The 24,160-nt window shown below is 47.6% G+C and overlaps 1 pseudogene; it reads right to left on the bottom strand.

Annotated features, from left to right (window-relative positions):
* Window positions 1–1,826: 1,826 nt before the first annotated feature.
* The window catches only part of LOC124020926, a 77,914-nt pseudogene continuing 55,580 nt past the window's right edge, over window positions 1,827–24,160 (bottom strand).

Consider the following 24,160-nt stretch of genomic DNA (forward strand, 5'->3'; position numbering starts at 1 on the left):
TCTTAATGTTCTGTCCACTGGCTCCATATAAAACCTGGTTTTCACTCGACTCAGATGGGACTGGCAGTGAGCAGCACATGTTTTTATAGAAAATTTTATTCAACATACATTTTCCAGCAAAAAAAAAAACAAAAAAAAAGGCAATATACAGGAGTAGTTGTGGTACACTGCTGCTACAGGGACGAGCTTCAACTGGAAACACACCCAATCAAGGAGGAACAAGGGCGTTGATCAGGGCCCGTATCCACCAAGAGGCTCAGGATAGTAGAGCTGGTCTAGCAGCAGTTTGGCCTTTTTAGATCGTAAAGGAATAAGCTTGTACGGACAGATCCTAGATCAGCATTCGTAAATCAAAGACTTTTTGTGGATAACGGGCCCTGATCTCATCATCTAGGGTGACAAAACTCCAGTAACTTTTTTCCCCCCAGAATTCCCTGGGTTTTCCCAGAAATCCCTGTTGGATGATTCCTCTGAATCAGAGGAGTATACGCAGGTAGTCTGGAATCCTCCAACTGGGATGTGTGGAAAACCTGGGAGTTTTTTTTGGGGGGGGGGGAAAGTGACCATTTCTGAACCCTAATCCCACCGGTCAGTAGCGCAGCTCGTTATCTTAACCCTTAACATCACTATCAGAACCAACGGGTGCCGTTAGTTAAAACAAAAACAGGAGAAAACAGAACCAAAACAACAATCTAAAGAATCAAGGAATCCCCAAAAACAAAAACACCACAAGAAATATGAACACCTGAATCTTCTCAGTTTGTAGCCAACCAATAACATCGTTCTGTGTTTCTCATGTTTTTTTTTGTTGTGTTTTTTTTAAATATATACACACAATTTCAAATCTCTTCACAGAGCCACCTATGATGGGCTTTTAGGGAGGGGGGGCCGGGGGCATTCCATCTGTGCTTAAGAAAAAAGGTCAGTGTGTTTGTTGTTCTAGTAATAATTATAGTAACACTGGTTCTGTGTATATATATGGTGAAACCAGAGGGCTCACTAATGGCCGAAGCTTCCTACTAAAGCAGCGCTACTCAGTCAAACTCCCCAAACACCAGAGGAGGTACAGCCCATCACAAACCCTCAGTCAAACTCCCCCAGCACAAACCCTCAGTCAAACTCCCCCAGCACAAACCCTCAGTCAAACTCCCCCTTCACAAACACCAGAGGTGGTACAGCCCATCACAGACAGTCAAACTCCCCCAACACAAACACCAGAGGTGGTACAGCCCATCACAAACCCTCAGTCAAACTCCCCCTACACAAACCCCAGAGGTGGTACAGCCCATCACAAACCCTCAGTCAAACTCCCCCTACACAAACACCAGAGGTGGTACAGCCCATCACAAACCCTCAGTCAAACTCCCCCTACACAAACCCCAGAGGTGGTACAGCCCAACCTAAACCCTCAGGGATGGAGAGAACATAACAGGGCAGGAAAAGAGGAGAGGAAGGACAACGTTAAAATCATAAGACCAAAGTTGCCATTTACCAGACCTGAGAAACGGCTTTGATATGGAGTGGCAACGTGCGAGATGAAAGTACAGACCACTTCTTCTCTTTTTACATTTATTTTAAACAGTTGCTGTGGATTTTAAATTTATTATACAAGAAGATATTGCAGAAAAAAAGACAAAAACTGATTTTTTTTTTTTTTTTAAAGATGGAAACAGTTTGACTAGTTGACTAAAGGAGAAGGGGGGGGGGGGATATGAAGAGGATCACATCAGGAATTACTAGTCTCAAGCTTCAACACTTCTGCAACTGGTTCTCTTCTTTAAAAAGACCAAATCATCCTTCTTGGTTTCTGCTAACGATGTCGTCTATCTCTGCCCCCCCCCCCCCCCCCACCACCACTATACGCAGCAACGCTCTTTACATTTTGAAACAACTCTTATTATTAAAAACAAAAACAAAATAAACCAGGAAAAAGTAAAGTTCATCTTCCTGTCCTTTTCTTCCAATTTCATTTCTTTCATCCGGACAAAAATAGGCAGTCGGAGTTAGAGAAGCCAAAAACCTAACAGCCTCAAAAACAGTAGAAGGGCGGTGGTGGGGGGAGGAATGGGGAGAGGGGGTTTGGGTGGAAGGGGTGGTATAGTATTCATCATCATCATCAGCAGCCTGCTAATGGATGGATGGATGGATCCGTGTGACAGGAGACATCACGGTGTGTGTCTGTGGAAGGTGTTAGAGGTGGGGCACAGACAATTCGTTGGTTACAGTCTGTGGTTATGGTGGGTAAAGGAGGAGGAAGAGAGAGAGGAGGAAGAGGAGAGGGGGGAGGAGGAAGAAGAGAGAGGGGGAAGAAGAGAGAGGGGGAAGAAGAGAGAGGAGGAAGAGGAGGGATGAGGAAGAGGAGAGAGGAAGAAGAGGGATGAGGAAGAGGAGAGAGGAAGAGGAGGGTTGCTCAGTTGTGGATCTTGATAGCTTTCTCCAGGTAGGTATAGCGACCTCTCTTCGGGGCTTTGTTGAAGTGGTCCAGGCCTAACCAGGGTCGAGGGTGGGACATGTTACCTAGAGGGGAGAGGAGGGATGTTACAAAACCACAGCACATAGTTAACATTCTGAGAGAGAGGAAGCCTGGTGGTGGTGGTCCTAGTAGTGTCACAAAACCACAGCACATAGGTAACAGTCAGAGAGAGGAAGCCTGGTGGTGGTGGTCCTAGTAGTGTCACAAAACCACAGCACATAGGTAACAGTCAGAGAGAGGAAGCCTGGTGGTGGTGGTAGTAGTAGTGTCACAAAACCACAGCACATAGTTAACAGTCAGAGAGAGGAAGCCTGGTGGTGGTGGTAGTAGTAGTGTCACAAAACCACAGCACATAGTTAACATTCTGAGAGAGAGGAAGCCTGGTGGTGGTGGTAGTAGTAGTGTCACAAAACCACAGCACATAGGTAACAGTCAGAGAGAGGAAGCCTGGTGGTGGTGGTAGTAGTAGTGTCACAAAACCACAGCACATAGTTAACAGTCAGAGAGAGGAAGCCTGGTGGTGGTGGTAGTAGTAGTGTCACAAAACCACAGCACATAGTTAACATTCTGAGAGAGAGGAAGCCTGGTGGTGGTGGTAGTAGTAGTGTCACAAAACCACAGCACATAGGTAACAGTCAGAGAGAGGAAGCCTGGTGGTGGTGGTAGTAGTAGTGTCACAAAACCACAGCACATAGTTAACATTCTGAGAGAGAGGAAACCTGGTGGTGGTGGTAGTTGGTAGTAGATAGTAGTAGTAGTTAGCAGTAGTGATAGTAGTAGTGTCACAATACCATAGCACATAGTTAACATTCTGAGAGAGAGGAAGCCTGGTGGTGGTGGTAGTTGTTGTAGTAGTATTAGTAGTTGGTAGTACTAGTAACAGTGGCAGCGGTAGTTAGCAGTAGAAGTGGCAGCGGTAGTTAGCAGTAGAAGTGGCAGCGGTAGTTAGCAGTAGAAGTGGCAGCGGTAGTTAGCAGTAGAAGTGGCAGCGGTAGTTAGCAGTAGAAGTGGCAGCGGTAGTTAGCAGTAGAAGCGGCAGCGGTAGTTAGCAGTAGAAGTGGCAGCAGTAGTTGGCAGCGGTAGTTAGCAAGCGGCAGGGGTAGTTAGCAGTAGAAGCGGCAGCGGTAGTTAGCAGTAGAAGCGGCAGCGGTAGTTAGCAGTAGAAGTAGAAGCGGCAGCGGTAGTTAGCAGTAGAAGTGGCAGCGGTAGTTAGCAGTAGAAGTGGCAGCGGTAGTTAGCAGTAGAAGTGGCAGCGGTAGTTAGCAGTAGAAGTGGCAGCGGTAGTTAGCAGTAGAAGTGGCAGCGGTAGTTAGCAGTAGAAGTGGCAGCGGTAGTTAGCAGTAGAAGTGGCAGCGGTAGTGAGTAGTAGTAGTAGTAGTAGTAGTAGTAGTAGTAGCAGTAGTAGTAGTAGCAGTAGCAGCAGTAGTAGTAGTAGCAGCAGCGGTAGTTAGTAGTAGAAGTGGCAGCGGTAGTTAGCAGTATTAGCTAAAAGTCCCAGAATAACCACTGGGCTGATATTTGGTTCTTTCTGCCGGTTATCAACACAACACAGAATATCTTCTCCTCTATATTCCATTTCTTGTAAAAATATAACACTATGTTCCTGATTCAAACCCATATCAGAAACTCAGCAGACTAAACAATAACATGTAATTTGAGACAGGGTTCATGTGTTCATCTATGGCCATAATATTGGGTCAAATCACATTAGACCTATAATTCATAACAGCTAAATAATTTAATGTATTAAATTAATAGTTTAGGTCCAAAATGACAAAAGCTTCTATATTGCAATAGTCTACATGACATAGAAATACAATCTAATTTACACAGCATACTAAGATTCCCAGAGTGCATTTCATTTCCCAGGGTGCAACGCTCTGCCCAGGACTGCTGGCTAGCTACCGCCCCCCCCTAGAGAAGACAAGTAGCCTGGCTAGCTACCGCCACCCCCCCTAGAGAAGACGAGTAGCCTGGCTAGCTACCGCCCCCTAGAGAAGACATGTAGCCTGGCTAGCTACTAGCCCGCTACCTGCCCCCCTAGAGAAGACATGTAGCCTGGCTAGCTACTACCGCCCCCTAGAGAAGACATGTAGCCTGGCTAGCTACTACCGCCCCCTAGAGAAGACATGTAGCCTGGCTAGCTACTACCGCCCCCTAGAAGACATGTATGCCCCCTAGAGAAGACATGTAGCCTGGCTAGCTACTACCGCCCCCTAGAGAAGACATGTAGCCTGGCTAGCTACCGCCCCCTAGAGAAGACATGTAGCCTGGCTAGCTATACCGCCCCCCTAGAGAAGACATGTAGCCTGCTAGCTACCGCCCCCTAGAGAAGACATGTAGCCTGGCTAGCTATACCGCCCCCTAGAGAAGACATGTAGCCTGGCTAGCTATACCGCCCCCTAGAGAAGAAGACATGTAGCCTGGCTAGCCTGGCTAGCTACCGCCCCCTAGAGAAGACATGTAGCCTGGCTAGTATACCCCCCCCTAGAGAAGACAAGTAGCCTGGCTAGCTACCGCCCCCCCTAGAGAGGCATACCGTGCAAAACCAGTAGCTAGTAGTACTGTACCCCCCCTGGCTGTGGCTGGAAAACCAGTAGCTAGTAGTACATGTAGCCTGGCTAGTGGCTGGAAAACCAGTAGCTAGTAGTACTGTACCTGGCTGTGGCTGGAAAACCAGTAGACTAGTAGTACTGTACCTGGCTGTGGCTGGAAAACCAGTAGCTAGTAGTACTGTACCTGGCTGTGGCTGGTAAAAAGAAGACATGTAGCCTGGCTAGTACCCCCCTGTACCTGGCTGCCTGGAAAACTAGAGAAGACAGTAGCTAGTAGTACTGTACCTGGCTGTGCTAGGTACCCCCTAGAGAAGACATGTAGCTGGAAAACCAGTAGCTAGTAGTACTGAAGACCTGGCTGTGGCTGGAAAAACCAGTAGCTAGTAGTACTGTACCTGGCTGTGGCTGGAAAACCAGTAGCTAGTAGTACTGTACCTGGCTGTGGCTGGAAAACCAGTAGCTAGTAGTACTGTACCTGGCTGTGGCTGGAAAACCAGTAGCTAGTAGTACTGTACCTGGCTGTGGCTGGAAAACCAGTAGCTAGTAGTACTGTACCTGGCTGTGGCTGTGTACCTGGCTGTGGCTGGAAAACCAGTAGCTAGTAGTACTGTACCTGGCTGTGGCTGGAAAACCAGTAGCTAGTAGTACTGTACCTGGCTGTGGCTGGAAAACCAGTAGCTAGTAGTACTGTACCTGGCTGTGGCTGGAAAACCAGTAGCTAGTAGTACTGTACCTGGCTGTGGCTGGAAAACCAGTAGCTAGTAGTACTGTACCTGGCTGTGGCTGGAAAACCAGTAGCTAGTAGTACTGTACCTGGCTGTGGCTGGAAAACCAGTAGCTAGTAGTACTGTACCTGGCTGTGGCTGGAAAACCAGTAGCTAGTAGTACTGTACCTGGCTGTGGCTGGAAAACCAGTAGCTAGTAGTACTGTACCTGGCTGTGGCTGGAAAACCAGTAGCTAGTAGTACTGTACCTGGCTGTGGCTGGAAAACCAGTAGCTAGTAGTACTGTACCTGGCTGTGGCTGGAAAACCAGTAGCTAGTAGTACTGTACCTGGCTGTGGCTGGAAAACCAGTAGCTAGTAGTACTGTACCTGGCTGTGGCTGGAAAACCAGTAGCTAGTAGTACTGTACCTGGCTGTGGCTGGAAAACCAGTAGCTAGTAGTACTGTACCTGGCTGTGGCTGGAAAACCAGTAGCTAGTAGTACTGTACCTGGCTGTGGCTGGAAAACCAGTAGCTAGTAGTACTGTACCTGGCTGTGGCTGGAAAACCAGTAGCTAGTAGTACTGTACCTGGCTGTGGCTGGAAAACCAGTAGCTAGTAGTACTGTACCTGGCTGTGGCTGGAAAACCAGTAGCTAGTAGTACTGTACCTGGCTGTGGCTGGAAAACCAGTAGCTAGTAGTACTGTACCTGGCTGTGGCTGGAAAACCAGTAGCTAGTAGTACTGTACCTGGCTGTGGCTGGAAAACCAGTAGCTAGTAGTACTGTACCTGGCTGTGGCTGGAAAACCAGTAGCTAGTAGTACTGTACCTGGCTGTGGCTGGAAAACCAGTAGCTAGTAGTACTGTACCTGGCTGTGGCTGGAAGTCTTTCAGGTTGACCTCGTACTCATCCTCAGTGATGTGCTGATGCCGGCCCATCATCACTATCGCAAACTTGAACTGCAGACAAAACAAAGAACACAGTGAGTATTCAGTAAGGGGTTTCTACTCCTCCCTCCTGGTTATAACAGGTCAGTAAGGGGTTTCTACTCCTCCCTCCTGGTTATAACAGGTCAGTAAGGGGTTTCTACTCCTCCCTCCTGGTTATAACAGGTCAGTAAGGGGTTTCTACTCCTACCTCCCTCCTGGTTATAACAGGTCAGTAAGGGGTTTCTACTCCTCCCTCCTGGTTATAACAGGTCAGTAAAGGGTGTCTACTCCTCCCTCCTGGTTATAACAGGTCAGAGGTCAGTAAGGGGTTTCTACTCCTCCCTCCTGGTTATAACAGGTCAGTAAGGGGTGTCTACTCCTCCCTCCTGGTTATAACAGGTCAGTAAGGGGTTTCTACTCCTCCCTCCTGGTTATAACAGGTCAGTAAAGGGTGTCTACTCCTCCCTCCTGGTTATAACAGGTCAGAGGTCAGAACAGGTCAGAGGTCAGTAAGGGGTTTCTACTCCTCCCTCCTGGTTATAACAGGTCAGTAAGGGGTGTCTACTCCTCCCTCCTGGTTATAACAGGTCAGTAAGGGGTGTCTACTCCTCCCTCCTGGTTATAACAGGTCAGTAAGGGGTTTCTACTCCTCCCTCCTGGTTATAACAGGTCAGTAAGGGGTTTCTACTCCTCCCTCCCTCCTGGTTATAACAGGTCAGTAAGGGGTTTCTACTCCTCCCTCCCTCCTGGTTATAACAGGTCAGTAAGGGGTTTCTACTCCTCCCTCCCTCCTGGTTATAACAGGTCAGTAAGGGGTTTCTACTCCTCCCTCCCTCCTGGTTATAACAGGTCAGTAAGGGGTTTCTACTCCTCCCTCCCTCCTGGTTATAACAGGTCAGTAAGGGGTTTCTACTCCTCCCTCCCTCCTGGTTATAACAGGTCAGTAAGGGGTTTCTACTCCTCCCTCCCTCCTGGTTATAACAGGTCAGTAAGGGGTTTCTACTCCTCCCTCCCTCCTGGTTATAACAGGTCAGTAAGGGGTTTCTACTCCTCCCTCCCTCCTGGTTATAACAGGTCAGTAAGGGGTTTCTACTCCTCCCTCCCTCCTGGTTATAACAGGTCAGTAAGGGGTTTCTACTCCTCCCTCCCTCCTGGTTATAACAGGTCAGTAAGGGGTTTCTACTCCTCCCTCCCTCCTGGTTATAACAGGTCAGTAAGGGGTTTCTACTCCTCCCTCCCTCCTGGTTATAACAGGTCAGTAAGGGGTTTCTACTCCTCCCTCCCTCCTGGTTATAACATTACATTACATTTAAGTCATTTAGCAGACGCTCTTATCCAGAGCGACTTACAAATTGGTGCATTCACCTTAGTAAGTAGTTTAGGTTATAATGATGATGGCTGACGGATGTAGCAGCATAGCGGCTAGGCTATAGATGGCTGACGGATGTAGCAGCATAGCGGCAGGGTAGCCTAGTGGTTAGAGCATTGGACTAGTAACCGAAAGGTTGCAAGTTCAAATCCCCGAGCCGACAAGGTACAAAATCTGTCGTTCTGCCCCTGAACAGGGAGTTAACCCACTGTTCCTAGGCCGTCATTGAAAATAAGAATTTGTTCTTAACTGACTTGTTGAATAAAGGTAAAAAAAAAAAAAAAAAAAAAAAAAAAATAGCGGCTAGGCTATAGATGGCTGACGGATGTAGCAGCATAGCGGCTAGGCTATAGATGGCTGGTGGATGTAGCAGCATAGCGGCTAGGCTATAGATGGCTGGTGGATGTAGCAGCATAGCGGCTAGGCTATAGATGGCTGGTGGATGTAGCAGCATAGCGGCTAGGCTATAGATGGCTGACGGATGTAGCAGCATAGCGGCTAGGCTATAGATGGCTGACGGATGTAGCAGCATAGCGGCTAGGCTATAGATGGCTGACGGATGTAGCAGCATAGCGGCTAGGCTATAGATGGCTGACGGATGTAGCAGCATAGCGGCTAGGCTATAGATGGCTGACGGATGTAGCAGCATAGCGGCTAGGCTATAGATGGCTGACGGATATAGCAGCTAGGCTATAAATGGCTGGCGGATGTAGCAGCATAGCGGCTAGGCTATAGATGGCTGATGGATGTAGCAGCATAGCGGCTAGGCTATAGATGGCTGACTGATGTAGCAGCATAGCGGCTAGGCTATAGATGGCTGATGGATGTAGCAGCATAGCGGCTAGGCTATAGATGGCTGACGGATGTAGCAGCATAGCGGCTAGGCTATAGATGGCTGACGGATGTAGCAGCATAGCGGCTAGGCTATAGATGGCTGGTGGATGTAGCAGCATAGCAGCTAGGCTATAGATGGCTGGCGGATGTAGCAGCATAGCGGCTAGGCTATAGATGGCTGGCGGATGTAGCAGCATAGCGGCTAGGCTATAGATGGCTGACGGATGTAGCAGCATAGCGGCTAGGCTATAGATGGCTGGCGGATGTAGCAGCATAGCGGCTAGTAGTTTTTAACAACAGAAAACAGTAGGCGTTTTAACAACGGTCTTCGCCGCAATTCCATTTCAAAACGTCGCTCAACTGTCAGTATGATTGTGTGTATCAAAACGCTCCCTTCACCCGGCGTACTAAGTGGGAGTGGGAGCCAGCAGAGAAACAAGGGGCTGGGTTTCAGACTCATAGAAGACACACCGTTGTCTACGGTACCCTCGCCTTATGCTCTTGGGGGACTCCCCGTATGATAGTGTACAATTATGTTGACGTCAGGCAGCTGAAACGTCCCATAATTCAATTCACCATGGTTGTACATCCCGCTAAGAAAAGTCAGCCGAAACTTTAACCTCGCCGTCAATACGGAGAAGTCAACATACAAGTTTAAGTAAAAAAACAAATGTAAAAAGTGTAGAAAAATGTGCTGCTAATGCACAGGACGGCACAAACACGTCTCGTAAAAGTAATGATGTTTCTGTTTGGTTCACATTTGGAAATGGTAGAAATGAACATTTTCCTTATTCAGAAGTTCCAGCTAGGCAGGCTAACGTTAGCTAGCTAATTACATTTAGTAGGTGTATATGAATAATTATATAGTTAATATAAGTAGACATGCAATCATAATTGACTAACACATATAAAGCATCCACAAGCTACCGATGGCTGAAAACACAATTGCGGGATGAGACAAATTTCTGGACAAGGGCAGTCCATTTAAAAACCTAAATCATTAAGTTTCCACTTCATTTGAGGGCTGAGGGGAGAGGGTGTCTTTTAAGTGTTTGGAATGCAGCCAAGGACTGGGCAGACGCTGTCATAGCAGGAAGCAGGTTAATTGTACATTACTGTTGACCAAATAATGGTTTTTACAACACAAAAAATCTGCAGTTTGTGTAGCCTAATCATCGAAATTACCGACATTATCAAAATGGCTTCGGTATGAGGGCAATGTTGTCAGTGTATTTTCGGTTTATCGTTAGTGGACACCCTGGTAAGAGAGCAATGGCGAGGGAGGAGGAGAGAGAAAAGGCGAGAGAGGGAAGGGAGGAATAGGGAGGGAGTGAAGACTGGGAAGAAAGTACTGACCTTTTCAAACTCTTTCTCCTGTATTTCCAGCATGCTCTGAATCCTCCTCATCACATCTCTGAACGGCTCACCCTGAGAACACACACACAAGAGGTAGTCAAACGCACAGGAAACACCCAGCAGCGATACAATCCTCCAAGCTGTTTAAAGGCACAGTCAATTTAGTGTATGTAAACTTCTGACCCACTGGAATTGTGATACAGTGAATTATAAGTGAAATGATCTGTCTGTAAACAATTGTTGGAAAAATGACTTGTGTCATGCACAAAGTAGATGTCCTAACAGACTTGCCAAAACTATAGTTTGTTAACAAGAAATGTGGAGTGGTTGAAAAACGAGTTTTAATGACTCCAACCTAAGTGTATGTAAACTTCCAACTTCAAGTGTATATCAAACCTTTGATCTACTCAAAGATCCATTATTAGTGTGTTGTAACCACTCCTATAAAAATATATATATTATCACTCCTATAAAAATATATATATTATCACTCCTATAAAAATATATATATTACCACTCCTATAAAAATATATATATTACCACTCCTATAAAAATATATATATTATCACTCCTATAAAAATATATATATTATCACTCCTATAAAAATATATATATTATCACTCCTATAAAAATATATATATTATCACTCCTATAAAAATATATATATTATCACTCCTATAAAAACATATATATTATCACTCCTATAAAAATATATATATTATCACTCCTATAAAAACATATATATTATCACTCCTATAAAAATATATATATTATCACTCCTATAAAAATATATATATTATCACTCCTATAAAAACATATATATTACCACTCCTATAAAAACATATATATTACCACTCCTATAAAAACATATATATTATCACTCCTATAAAAATATATATATTACCACTCCTATAAAAATATATATATTACCACTCCTATAAAAACATATATATCATTATCACTCCTATAAAAACATATTATCACTCCTATAAAAACATATATATTATCACTCCTATAAAAACATATATATTATCACTCCTATAAAAACATATATATTATCACTCCTATAAAAACATATATATTATCACTCCTATAAAAATATATATATTATCACTCCTACAAAAATATATATATTATCACTCATATAAAAACATATATATTACCACTCCTATAAAAACATATATATTACCACTCCTATAAAAACATATATATTACCACTCCTATAAAAATATTCTCTGCCTCTAACCCTGTTACGGGGGCTGAGTCACTGGCTTGCTGGGGCTCTCTCGTGCCGTCCCTGGGGGGGGATGCGTCACCTGGGTGGGTTGATTCACTGTTGTGGTCGGCCTGTCTGGGTTCCCCCACCCCTTGGGTTGTACCGTGTCGGAGATCTTTGTGGGCTATACTCGGCCTTGTCTCAGGATGGTAAGTTGGTGGTTGAAGATTTCCCTCTAGTGGTGTGGGGGCTGTGCTTTGGCAAAGTGGGTGGGGTTATATCCTTCCTGTTTGGCCCTGTCCGGGGGTGTCCTCGGATGGGGCCACAGTGTCTCCTGACCCCTCCTGTCTCAGCCTCCAGTATTTATGCTGCAGTAGTTTATGTGTCGGGGGGCTAGGGTCAGTTTGTTTATCTGGAGTACTTCTCCTGTCCTATTCGGTGTCCTGTGTAAATCTAAGTGTGCGTTCTCTAATTCTCTCCTTCTCTCTTTCTTTCTCTCTCTCGGAGGACCTGAGCCCTAGAACCATGCCCCAGGACTACCTGACATGATGACTCCTTGCTGTCCCCAGTCCACCTGGCCATGCTGCTGCTCCAGTTTCAACTGGCCTGGGCCCTAGGACCATGTCCCAGGACTACCTGACATGAGGACTCCTTGCTGTCCCCAGTCCACCTGGCCATGCTCCTGCTCCAGTTTCAACTGACCTGAGCCCTAGGACCGTGCCCCAGGACTACCTGACATGATGGCTCCTTGCTGTCCCCAGTCCATCTGACTGTGCTGCTGCTCCAGTTTCAACTGTTCTGCCTTATTATTATTTGACCATGCTGGTCATTTATGAACATTTGAACATCTTGGTCATGTTCTGTTATAATCTCTACCCGGCACAGCCAGAAGAGGACTGGCCACCCCACATAGCCCGGTTCCTCTCTAGGTTTCTTCCTAGGTTTTGGCCTTTCTAGGGAGTTTTTCCTAGCCACCGTGCTTTTACACCTGCATTGTTTGCTGTTTGGGGTTTTAGGCTGGGTTTCTGTACAGCACTTTGAGATATCAGCTGATGTACGAAGGGCTATATAAATAAATTTGATTTGATTTGATTTGATCACTCCTATAAAAACATATATATATTACCACTCCTATAAAAATATATATATTATCACTCCTATAAAAATATATATATTATCACTCCTATAAAAATATATATATTATCACTCCTATAAAAATATATATATTACCACTCCTATAAAAACATATATATATTACCACTCCTATAAAAACATATATATTATCACTCCTATAAAAACATATATATTATCACTCCTATAAAAACATATATATTATCACTCCTATAAAAACATATATATTATCACTCCTATAAAAACATATATATTATAACTCCTATAAAAACATATATATTACCACTCCTATAAAAATATATATATTATCATTCCTATAAAAATATATATATTATCACTCCTATAAAAATATATATATTATCACTCCTATAAAAACATATATATTATCAGACACTCAACAACAAGGTCCGATTTCATTATTACTGAAACAGGAAGTATAAAGATCCAGTCCGGGAAAAAATAAATAATAATAAATACATTGGAGGCCCCTTTACACTTCATTGCTGTGATGCAAAACTCCTGACAAAAATGCAGAGCGAATAGAACAACTTCGAAGAAAGACCTTTGATAAATCTTGGGGAATCTCTTGTCCAACAGGTTAAAGTCATGTACAGCAACACCAAGACTTAAAACAGTAAAATAAACTTCTCAGAGAGTATTGAACAGACCAGAGGAGTTAAACAAGGATGTCCGTTGTCTCCATATGTATGTGTTCTGTCCGTTGTCTCCATGTGTATGTGTTCTGTCCGTTGTCTCCATGTGTATGTGTTCTGTCCGTTGTCTCCATATGTATGTGTTCTGTCCGTTGTCTCCATGTGTATGTGTTCTGTCCGTTGTCTCCATATGTATGTGTTCTGTCCGTTGTCTCCATATGTATGTGTTCTGGCCATTGAAATGCTCTCTTAAGTCTAGATCGAACAATAACATCAAGGGTTTACAAAATCATAGACTAAAAACAAGTCTTAATATATGCAGATGTCTTATTATTATTATTTTTTTTAATCACATATGAGCAAATAATATTTACATTTATTTGATTGGACAAAATTAAACATGCTTCAGCTACAGTAGACTAGACACCGCTGTCTGAGACAGCAGACACCTCTGTCTGAGACAGCAGACACCGCTGTCTGAGACAGCAGACACCGCTGTCTGAGACAGCAGACACCGCTGTCTGAGACAGCAGACACCGCTGTCTGAGACAGCAGACACCGCTGTCTGTCAGCAGACACCGCTGTCTGAGACAGCAGACACCGCTGTCTGAGACAGCAGACACCGCTGTCTGAGACAGCAGACACCGCTGTCTGAGACAGCAGACACCGCTGTCTGAGACAGCAGACACCGCTGTCTGAGACAGCAGACACCGCTGTCTGAGACAGCAGACACCGCTGTCTGAGACCGCAGACACCTCTGTCTGAGACCGCAGACACCTCTGTCTGAGACCGCAGACACCTCTGTCTGAGACCGCAGACACCTCTGTCTGAGACCGCAGACACCTCTGTCTGAGACCGCAGACACCTCTGTCTGAGACCGCAGACACCTCTGTCTGAGACCGCAGACACCTCTGTCTGAGACCGCAGACACCTCTGTCTGAGACCGCAGACACCTCTGTCTGAGACCGCAGACACCTCTGTCTGAGACCGCAGACACCTCTGTCTGAGACCGCAGACACCTCTGTCTGAGACCGCAGACACCTCTGTCTGAGACCGCAGACACCTCTGTCTGAGACCGCAGACACCTCTGTCTGAGACCGCAGACACCTCTGTCTGAGACCGCAGACACCTCTGTCTGAGACCGCAGACACCTCTGTCTGAGACCGCAGACACCTCTGTCTGAGACCGCAGACACCTCTGTCTGAGACCGCAGACACCTCTGTCTGAGACCGCAGACACCTCTGTCTGAGACAGTAGACTAGACACCTCTGTCTGAGACAGTAGACTAGACACCTCTGTCTGAGACCGTAGACTAGACACCTCTGAGACAGTAGGACAGACATGCTTCAGCATTAGACAGTCAGACCCACCAGATCCAGTCAGAACAGTCGGTCCCACCAGATCCAGTAAGAACAGTCGGTCCCACCAGATCCAGTCGGTCCCACCAGATCCAGTAAGAACAGTCGGTCCCACCAGATCCAGTCGGTCCCACCAGATCCAGTCGGTCCCACCAGATCCAGTCAGAACCACCAGATCCAGTCAGAACCACCAGATCCAGTCAGTCCCACCAGATCCAGTCAGTCCCACCAGATCCAGTCAGAACCACCAGATCCAGTCAGAACCACCAGATCCAGTCAGAACCACCAGATCCAGTCAGAACCACCAGATCCAGTCAGAACCACCAGATCCAGTCAGAACCACCAGATCCAGTCAGAACCACCAGATCCAGTCAGTCCCACCAGATCCAGTCAGTCCCACCAGATCCAGTCAGTCCCACCAGATCCAGTCAGTCCCACCAGATCCAGTCAGTCCCACCAGATCCAGTCAGAACCACCAGATCCAGTCAGTCCCACCAGATCCAGTCAGTCCCACCAGATCCAGTCAGTCCCACCAGATCCAGTCAGAACCACCAGATCCAGTCAGAACCACCAGATCCAGTCAGAACCACCAGATCCAGTCAGAGCCACCAGATCCAGTCAGAACCACCAGATCCAGTCAGACCCACCAGATCCAGTCAGAACCACCAGATCCAGTCAGAACCACCAGATCCAGTCAGTGAGACATGAAACAGAGTAAGACAACACACCTGTCTGATCTTCAACAGGAAAGGGATTCCAAACGTTCCAAAGACCTCCTTGTGGAAATGTGCGACGGGAATCAACATCTCAGTGTCCTTATCCAGGTCTACCTGGTCCAGAGGAAGTTCCTAGAGCGAGACAGAGAGGGGTTAGAAGAGGAGGAACGTACCTCTATTCTGACAGTGTGGAGAGAGAGGAGTGAGCAGAGAGAGGTTAGGAGGAGAGGAGGAAAGTACCTCTATTCTGACGGTGAGGAGAGCGAGAGCGAGAGAGAGACAGAGACAGAGAGAGACAGAGAGAGAGACAGAGAGAGAGAGAGAGAGAGAGAGAGACAGAGACAGAGACAGAGAGAGACAGAGACAGAGAGAGACAGAGAGAGAGAGAGAGAGAGAGAGACAGAGAGACAGAGAGAGAGAGACAGAGAGACAGAGAGAGAGAGACAGAGAGACAGAGAGAGAGAGAGGAGGAACATACCTCTATTCTGAAGGTACGGCTGGCGGCGGGAGATAAACATTCTAACAGCTCGTCCTCCTGGTGAACCCCGATGATCTTATAGCTTACTATCTCCAACAGTCTGGAGAGGGAGGTGGGAGAGAGAGGGCGTGAGAGAGAGAGAGCGTGAGGGTGAGAGAGCGTGAGGGTGAGAGAGCGTGAGGGAGAGAGAGCGTGAGGGAGAGAGAGCGTGAGAGAGAGAGAGCGTGAGGGAGAGAGAGCGTGAGGGAGAGAGAGCGTGAGGGAGAGAGAGCGTGAGGGAGAGAGAGCGTGAGGGAGAGAGAGCGTGAGGGAGAGAGAGCGTGAGGGAGAGAGAGCGTGAGGGAGAGAGAGCGTGAGGGAGAGAGAGCGTGAGGGAGAGAGAGCGTGAGGGAGAGAGAGCGTGAGGAGAGAGAGAGTGAGAGAGAGAGAGCGTGAGGAGAGAGAGCAGAGAGGAGAGAGAGAGCGTGAGGAGAGAGAGAGCGTGAGGGAGAGAGAGAGAGCGTGAGGGAGAGAGAGAGGGCGTGAGGGAGAGAGAGAGGCGTGAGGAGAGAGAGAGGGCGTGAGGGAGAGAGTGGAGGGAGGAGAGAGAGAGAGGGCGTGAGAGAGAGAGAGGGCGTGAGGGAGAGAGGGCGTGAGGGAGAGAGAGAGAGGGCGTGAGAGAGAGAGAGAGAGGGCGTGAGAGAGAGAGAGAGAGGCGTGAGGGAGAGAGAGAGGGCGTGAGGGAGAGAGAGAGGGCGTGAGGGAGAGAGAGAGAGAGGGGGCATGAGGGGAGAGAGAGAGGGGGCATGAGGGAGAGAGAGAGAGGCGTGAGGGGCATGAGGGAGAGAGAGAGAGAGGGGGCGTGAGGGAGAGAGAGAGAGGGGGCGTGAGGAGAGAGAGAGGGGGCGGAGGGAGAGAGACAGAGAGGGGGCGTGAGGGAGAGAGAGAGAGAGAGAGGGGCGTGAGGGAGAGAGAGAGAGAGGGGCGTGAGGGGAGAGAGAGAGAGGGGGCGTGAGGGGGAGAGAGAGAGAGGGGGCGTGAGGAGAGAGAGAGGGGGGCGTGAGGGAGAGAGAGAGCGGGGGCGGAGGGAGAGAGAGAGAGGGGGGCGTGAGGGAGAGAGAGAGAGGGGGGCGTGAGGGAGAGAGCGAGTGAGAGGTTAGAGGAAGGGTGGAGAAAAGTAGAGAACAGCAGCAGTTATGCCTAATAATAGCATTGAAGAACCCCAGGGTGTAATACAGGCCTGACCACCAGAGGGCAGCACTGTGGTGACAGTCTCTCTGCTTACCGGAGCTTCTCTGAGCCTTTGTCGGAGAGCTCCACAGCTTTTTTACATTCCTCCAGCAGGTCCCTGACACAGCCGTGTTTATCTGGGTAGAGAGTGATCTCCTGGAGGGAGAGAGTTAGTCATTTATTCATCATCAGGGTCAAAAGGTTAGAAAGCCTGAGTGAGATCACATTTTTCACACGAGGTGACAGTACAGAATGTTACTTTTTACTTTTTGTGTGCAATCTAAACGTCGCCTCTCCACTGTGTGCAATCTAAACGTCGCCTCTCCACTGTGTGCAATCTAAACGTCGCCTCTCCACTGTGTGCAATCTAAACGTCGCGTCTCTACTGTGTGCAATCTAAACGTCGCGTCTCTACTGTGTGCAATCTAAACGTCGCGTCTCTACTGTGTGTAATCTAAATGTCGTGTCTCTACTGTGTGTAATCTAAATGTCGTCTCTCTACTGTGTGTAATCTAAATGTCGTGTCTCTACTGTGTGTAATCTAAATGTTGTCTATCTACTGTGTGTAATGTAAACAGGGAGGGGGGTGTGATGTCACCTCTTCTCTCTACTGTGTGTAATGTAAACAGGGAGGGGGGTGTGATGTCACCTCTTCTCTCTACTGTGTGTAATGTAAACAGGGAGGGGGTGTGATGTCACCTCTTCTCTCTACTGTGTGTAATGTAAACAGGGAGGGGGTGTGATGTTACCTCTTCTCTCTACTGTGTGTAATGTAAACAGGGAGGGGGGTGGTGTTACCTCTTCTCTCTACTGTGTGTAATGTAAACAGGGAGGGGTGTGATGTTACCTCTTCTCTCTACTGTGTGTAATGTAAACAGGGAGGGGGTGGTGTTACCTCTTCTCTCTACTGTGTGTAATGTAAACAGGGAGGGGGTGGTGTTACCTCTTCTCTCTACTGTGTGTAATGTAAACAGGGGAGGGGGTGTGATGTTACCTCTTCTCTGTACTGTGTGTAATGTAAACAGGAGGGGGTATGATGGTACCTCTTCTCTCTACTGTGTGTAATGTAAACAGGGAGGGGGGTGTGATGTTACCTCTTCTCTGTACTGTGTGTAATGTAAACAGGGAGGGGGGTGTGATGTTACCTCTTCTCTGTTTTGGCTGTTGAGCCATGTGGACTTAAAGCTCCTCCTGTTTTCAAAGTCTGTGATCTTCATCTTCAACTGAGAGGAGACAACATTAACAGTTAGTACACACACACACACACACACACACACACACACACACACACACACACACACACACACACCCCCAAACACCCATAGGTACACCCCCCCACACCCATAGGTACACCCATAGGTACACCCCCCCACACCCATAGGTACACCCCCCCACACCCATAGGTACACCCATAGGTACACCCCCCACACCCATAGGTACCCCCCACACCCATAGGTACACCCCCCACACCCATAGGTACACCCCCCCCCACACCCATAGGTACACCCCCCCCACACCCATAGGTACACCCCCACACACCCCCCACACCCACAGGTACACCCCCCCCCACACCCACAGGTACACCCCCCCCCCACACCCATGAGGTACACCCCCCCACACCCATAGGTACACCCCCCCACACCCATAGGACACCCCCCCCCACACCCATAGGTACAGGCCCCCCCACACAGGTACACACACAATGTCAACCTATGTCCTATCGTGATTATGTACCCAGAAGACATTGCGGTGTACGATGCCATCGCCCCCTATCGGACAGACACATTGTGATGTACGATGCCATCGCCCCCTATCGGACAGACACATTGTGATGTACGATGCCATCGCCCCCCTATCGGACAGACACATTGTGATGTACGATGCCATCGCCCCCTATCGGACAGACACATTGTGATGTACGATGCCATCGCCCCCTATCGGACAGACACATTGTGATGTACGATGCCATCGCCCCCTATCGGACAGACACATTGTGATGTACGATGCCATCGCCCCCCTATCGGACAGACACATTGTGATGTACGATGCCATCGCCCCCCTATCGGACAGACACATTGCGATGTACGATGCCATCGCCCCCCTATCGGACAGACACATTGTGATGTACGATGCCATCGCCCCCTATCGGACAGACACATTGTGATGTACGATGCCATCGCCCCCTATCGGACAGACACATTGTGATGTATGAGGCCATCGCCCCCTATCGGACAGACACATTGTGATGTACGATGCCATCGCCCCCTATCGGACAGACACATTGTGATGTACGATGCCATCGCCCCCTATCGGACAGACACATTGCGGTGTACGAGGCCATCGCCCCCCTATCGGACAGACACATTGCGGTGTACGATGCCATCGCCCCCCTATCGGACAGACACATTGCGGTGTACGATGCCATCGCCCCCTATCGGACAGACACATTGTAAAAATGTTTTAATATCGTAAAATAAGAAGCTAAAACAACAGTTGGGCTGTAGAGCAACATCTAATGCAACGGGACGAATCAAGATAATGTTGAACGCCCGGGAGAATCACGAGGAAAGGTAATGTAGTTGAAAGACCGGGAGAATCACGAGGAAAGATAATGTAGTTGAAAGCCCGGGAGAATCACGAGGAAAGATAATGTAGTCGAACGCCTGGGAGAATCACGAGGAAAGATAATGTAGTCGAACGCCTGGGAGAATCACGAGGAAAGATAATGTAGTCGAACGCCTGGGAGAATCACGAGTAAAGATCATGTAGTTGAACGCCTGGGAGAATCACGAGTAAAGATAATGTAGTTGAACGCCTCGGAGAATCACGAGGAAAGATAATGTAGCTGAACGCCTCGGAGAATCACAAGGAAAGATAATGTAGCTGAACGCCTCGGAGAATCACGAGGAGAGATAATGTAGTTGAACGCCTCTGAGAATCACGAGGAAAGATAATGTAGTTGAAAACCTGGTCAGAGGCTAAGAGCAGAAGAATCACGAGGAAAGATAATGTAGTTGAACGCCTGGGAGAATCACGAGGAAAGATAATGTAGTTGAAAGACCGGGAGAATCACGAGGAAAGATAATGTAGTTGAAAGACCAGGAGAATCACGAGGAAAGATAAACAGTTGAAAGCCTGGCCAGACTGATAGAGAAGGCCTTATATAAACTCTTCTGGGTGGTGGAGGAGCTTCAGCATTAAGCATCTGAATGGGGTGTGTGTGTGTGTGTGTGTGTGTGTGTGTGTGTGTGTGTGTGTGTGTGTGTGTGTGTGTGTAAACATGTGAATGTGTGTGTGTGTGTGTGTGTGTGTGTGTCTTAAACGATGGGTTTGGGGTCTGCCGGGATGGGACTCTTATCTTAAATATCTGAATGGGGACTGATAGGAAGGGACTCGTATCTTAAACATCTGAATGGGACTGATAGGAAGGGACTCGTATCTTAAACATCTGAATGGGGACTGATAGGAAGGGACTCGTATCTTAAACATCTGAATGGGGACTGATAGGAAGGGACTCGTATCTTAAACATCTGAATGGGGACTGAAAGGAAGGGACTCGCTGCTCTGCTGTCTACCGAGAGAGACACCGTTCTTCACCGGGACGCGCCGGTCAAGTTCAAATAGACTCAGCCATCCACTGTCACGTCGCCGTCAATGATGACTGTCAATCATATCTCTCTCACACACACACACACACCACCCCCACACACACACACCCACACACCCCATACCTGTTGGTAGTAGAGTTTCTTGGGTTGACGTGGTTTGAAGAACTGCAGCAAATCTCGGAGTGTTCCTTCATAGTTGTGTCTGAGAGGATTCCCAGGTCCGTCTCTGTACCTGCCCAGAGAGGAGAGGAGAGGGGGAGGAAAGAGGAGGAGGAGACAGAGGGGGGAGGAGAGAAGGAGGAGAAACATAGGGAAGGGGGAGGAGAGAGAGGGAAGGAGGATAAGAGAGTGAAGGAGAAGAGAAGAGGAGAGAGAGAGAGAGAGAGAGGGAAGGAGGAGGGACATAGGGAAGGGGGAGGAGAGGGTGAAGGAGAAGGAGAGGGAAGGAGGAGGAAAGAGGAGGAGAAACATAGGGATGGGGGAGGAGAAGAGAGGGAATGAGGAGAGAGAGAGGGAGTAGGACGAGAGAGAGAGGGAAGGAGGAGAGAGACGGGGGGAGGAAGAGGGAAGGAGGAGGAGCGAGAGAGGGAGTAGGACGAGAGAGAGAGGGACAGGTTACTCAACAAGTCAACTTGGGGCTTCAAACTTTTCATACTGTACTGCACGTGTAAAACCGGAGTGTGTGTGACGGCAGTCCTACCCCTGGGACTTGAAGAACTGGAGGAGCATGGGATCTGTGTTCAACCTCTGAGCCACCGTCTTCGCCACCTGACAAGACAGGTTAAAGAGACTCTCCGGTACTTTTGTAGGGTGAGGCACAGCTTCAAGAAAACAGTTGCTTTCAAACTACGGATTTCATGGCAAATTGAGGTAAGACAGTAATTCCGCTCACAGATCAATACATGAATATGAACAACAGTATGAACAACAAACACCTTGACACATCCAGCCCAAAGCAGTAGGTTCAGAAATACATTTAGTGGCCAAAGTACCGGAGCATGTCTTTAACAAAACACACTAGCTTTATGGAACAATACCCAAAGTACCAGAGCATGTCTTTAACTAAACACACTAGTTTTATGGAACAATACCCAAAGTACCAGAGCATGTCTTTAACAAAACACACTAGCTTTATGGAACAATACCCAAAGTACCAGAGCATGTCTTTAAACACACTAGCTTTATGGAACAATACCCAACGTACCAGAGCATGTCTTTAACAAAACACACTAGCTTTATGGAACAATACCCAAAGTACCAGAGCATGTCTTTAACAAAACACACTAGCTTTATGGAACAATACCCAATGTACCAGAGCATGTCTTTAACACACTAGCTTTATGGAACAATACCCAACGTACCAGAGCATGTCTTTAACAAAACACACTAGCTTTATGGAACAATACCCAATGTACCAGAGCATGTCTTTAACACACTAGCTTTATGGAACAATACCCAAAGTACCAGAGCATGTCTTTAAACACACTAGCTTTATGGAACAATACCCAAAGTACCAGAGCATGTCTTTAAACACACTAGCTTTATGGAACAATACCCAACGTACCAGAGCATGTCTTTAACAAAACACACTAGCTTTATGGAACAATACCCAATGTACCAGAGCATGTCTTTAACACACTAGCTTTATGGAACAATACCCAAAGTACCAGAGCATGTCTTTAACAAAACACACTAGCTTTATGGAACAATACCCAAAGTACCAGAGCATGTCTTTAAACACACTAGCTTTATGGAACAATACCCAATGTACCAGAGCATGTCTTTAACAAAACACACTAGCTTTATGGAACAATACCCAATGTACCAGAGCATGTCTTTAACAAAACACACTAGCTTTATGGAACAATACCCAACGTACCAGAGCATGTCTTTAACAAAACACACTAGCTTTATGGAACAATACCCAAAGTACCAGAGCATGTCTTTAAACACACTAGCTTTATGGAACAATACCCAAAGTACCAGAGCATGTCTTTAAACACACTAGCTTTATGGAACAATACCCAAATGTTGAAGGAACGTCCACAATGCAAGACTGTGTGACCTCTTGTAGTTCATCCTGTTGGTAGTGTGTGTTACCTGGAAGTAGTTCATCCTGTTGGAGAGTGTGACGACAAAGCCGGGGTCGTTGTGGATGGTCTTGTCACAGAAGATAACGTCCACTCGGTGGTAGAGGTCCCGGAAGTAGTCCTTGGCTGTGGGCAGCTCACTGCTGTCGTTCTCTGGGTCGTCTCTGTGGAGAGAGGAGAGGACAGGAGGAGAGGAGAGGAGGAGAGGACAGGAGGAGAGGAGAAGAGAGAGGAGAGGACAGGAGGAGAGGAGAGAGGACAGGAGGAGAGGAGGAGAGGAGAGAGGACAGGAGGAGAGGAGAGAGGACAGGAGGAGAGGAGAGAGGACAGGAGGAGAGGAGAGAGGACAGGAGGAGAGGACAGGAGGAGAGGACAGGAGGAGAGGACAGGAGGACAGGAGGAGAGGACAGGAGGACAGGAGGAGAGGACAGGAGGACAGGAGGAGAGGACAGGAGGACAGGACAGGAGGACAGGAGGAGAGGACAGGAGAGGAGAAGAGAGGAGAAGAGAGGAGAAGAGAGGAGAAGAGAGGAGAAGAGAGGACAGGAGAAGAGAGGACAGGAGAAGAGAGGACAGGAGAAGAGAGGACAGGAGGAGAGGAGAGAGGAGAGGACAGGAGGAGAGGACAGGAGGAGAGGAGAGGAGGAGAGGACAGGAGGAGAGGAGGAGAGGAGAGAGGACAGGAGGAGAGGAGAGAGGACAGGAGGAGAGGACAGGAGGACAGGAGAGGACAGGAGGAGAGGAGAGAGGACAGGAGGAGAGGAGAGAGGACAGGAGGAGAGGAGAGGAGAGGAGAGGAGAGGAGAGGAGAGGGAAAACAGACATTAACTGGGAGAGGCTAGTCAATATGTTACCCGAATTCTCCAAACACAATGTGTTGAGATGACCAGAACATTCTCCCCATCTCGGTTCCCTCCTGTGGGTTGTTGTTAGATTCCCATGTTGGAAAGACTTACTTCTGGAAGACGATGATGTCTCCGTCCATGAGCTCATCTAGGGCCTTGTCCAATGACACGTCGTAGTCCTGTATGCGCTCGGTTAGATTAGGCTTCACTTCCTGGAACACAGACACATGGGGGATGGAGGCTGTTTGTGTAGATGTGACGGACCTGGAGTTGGGTGACCTGTGTTCTCACCTCAGAGAAGGCTAGTGTGTGTGTGTGTGTGTGTGTGTACCTCATAGAGGATAAGGCTGGTCTCCTGTTGAAAGCCTGCTCTCTCACACATGACGGGCAGCAGGTCTCCTGGTAGAGAAAACAACATACATTTACCACTGCTACACACACACACTTCAACTCTAATACTACTCCACATCTACCACAGGATTTAACACTGCTACACACACACACACACACTTCCACTCTAATACTACTCCACATCTACCTCAGGATTTAACACTGCTACACACACACACACACACACACACACACACACACACACACACACACACACACACACACACACACACACACACACACAT

The sequence above is a fragment of the Oncorhynchus gorbuscha genome, unplaced genomic scaffold, assembly GCF_021184085.1.
Source record: "Oncorhynchus gorbuscha isolate QuinsamMale2020 ecotype Even-year unplaced genomic scaffold, OgorEven_v1.0 Un_scaffold_987, whole genome shotgun sequence".
NCBI classification, from domain to species: domain Eukaryota; kingdom Metazoa; phylum Chordata; class Actinopteri; order Salmoniformes; family Salmonidae; genus Oncorhynchus; species Oncorhynchus gorbuscha.